Genomic DNA, 1373 nt, shown 5'->3' with positions numbered 1-1373 from the left:
AACGATTATATATGTATCTGTCTATTTGTAGAAAGGGGAGAACTATTATATTTCCAGTCTTATCTTTTTTTTTCTTGCGTTTTTGGCTGACCTATTATTTAGAGATGAGGCAGCACGGAATGACCCCACATTTGAATTCATGAAGCAAATTGAAAGACCCTGAGGCAAGCAATAATTTACACTCACAGCATCACGTGAGAAAACGGGATGCGCAGTACAGGTCTTGAACGTGAAATATTAGTGTCTTAATCAGAATTGCTTTTACGTGTTGTGCTCCCATTCGTGTGGTGAGGATTAAACGAAAACAAGAACAGAGACAGGCTCCCATTTTTAAAACTTAAATATGAACTTTCCTGACAAGAACATTAGAAAGAAAATTAAGCTAAACTTTTTCTGTTTTTTTTCTGACGAAACATGTGAATGTTTACCGTAATATCAAATTGTCTTTACCTTTACCTTTCGTTCAGTCGTATCGGTATCATTATCATCACCAAATTTACGCATACACAAATATACAAGTATCTTCACATTCAGTATACATTCACCAAACAGAAAAGCAAAAATAACAGTATGTGGCATCCCTCGTCGTCATTTATTGTGTGTCCACAACGAAGAAGCACCAGAGCCGAGGAGAGAGATCGCCAGACCAACGAAAAAGGTTTGTCTAAGTCTTAAGTTCAGTAACTCTATTGAATTTGGTCTTTTGTAGGTTGTTTTCCCGCCACCTTGACGTTGTAACGGTTAAACGTGTAACGGATGCAGGCGGATTTGAATTAGAAGGAGTATCTGGGTTATGGATATATTTGGAGCTTGGGATGTTGTAGTGATGCGTTTGCAAATTAGATTTTTTTTTTCTATATATTATCCGTAAAGTTGTAACTTGTAATTTGTTTTCTTAATTTAATTACTCTCTAAGTTCATAATTATGTGATGTTAGTTTATATGGAGAAAAAAAATGCTATTGTGTGAAGAATACATAAAACAAAAGAAAGTAAACTGAAAATCTTACATAATTATAAATTTCTATTAACTTTGGTAACGTCGATGAACACCGCACAACAACACGATGCAAATCTTAAAAAAAAAAGTATAATAATAAAACATGAACAATATGAATATTCATATATGCAAAACACACCAAACAATTATTTGTTAACGAAGCAAAATATTTTTCAGACCTGACATTTAATTATCATCACAGTTAAATAAATAAAAACGTGTGTTAAAAAACGGGTTTACCAAATATTTGGCGATGGGATATCAAGGATGTATTGTAATTTGAAGCCTTTGATTTATAATAGTTAACATTATGTTTTTTATTATTGTTAGCTGTATCACAGAGATCATGAAATCTATTCTCGTTTAATTTTACA

The 1373-nt window shown here is 32.6% G+C and overlaps 1 protein-coding gene across 1 annotated transcript in view; it reads left to right on the top strand.

The window, feature by feature from the left end:
• Nucleotides 1-237: 237 nt before the first annotated feature.
• LOC119590699 (BAG family molecular chaperone regulator 1-like) overlaps nt 238-1373 on the top strand; it is a 14524-nt gene continuing 13388 nt past the window's right edge. The window contains exon 1 of the mRNA XM_037939385.1: nt 238-658. The gene's annotated coding sequence lies outside the window, so the exon portion shown is untranslated. The remainder of the gene's footprint in view (nt 659-1373) is intronic.

Source organism: Penaeus monodon, chromosome 27, assembly GCF_015228065.2.
Source record: "Penaeus monodon isolate SGIC_2016 chromosome 27, NSTDA_Pmon_1, whole genome shotgun sequence".
Lineage (NCBI taxonomy): Eukaryota > Metazoa > Arthropoda > Malacostraca > Decapoda > Penaeidae > Penaeus > Penaeus monodon.
The sequence above is the reverse complement of the archived record's forward strand: the minus strand, read 5'-3'. Positions and strand labels throughout refer to the sequence as shown.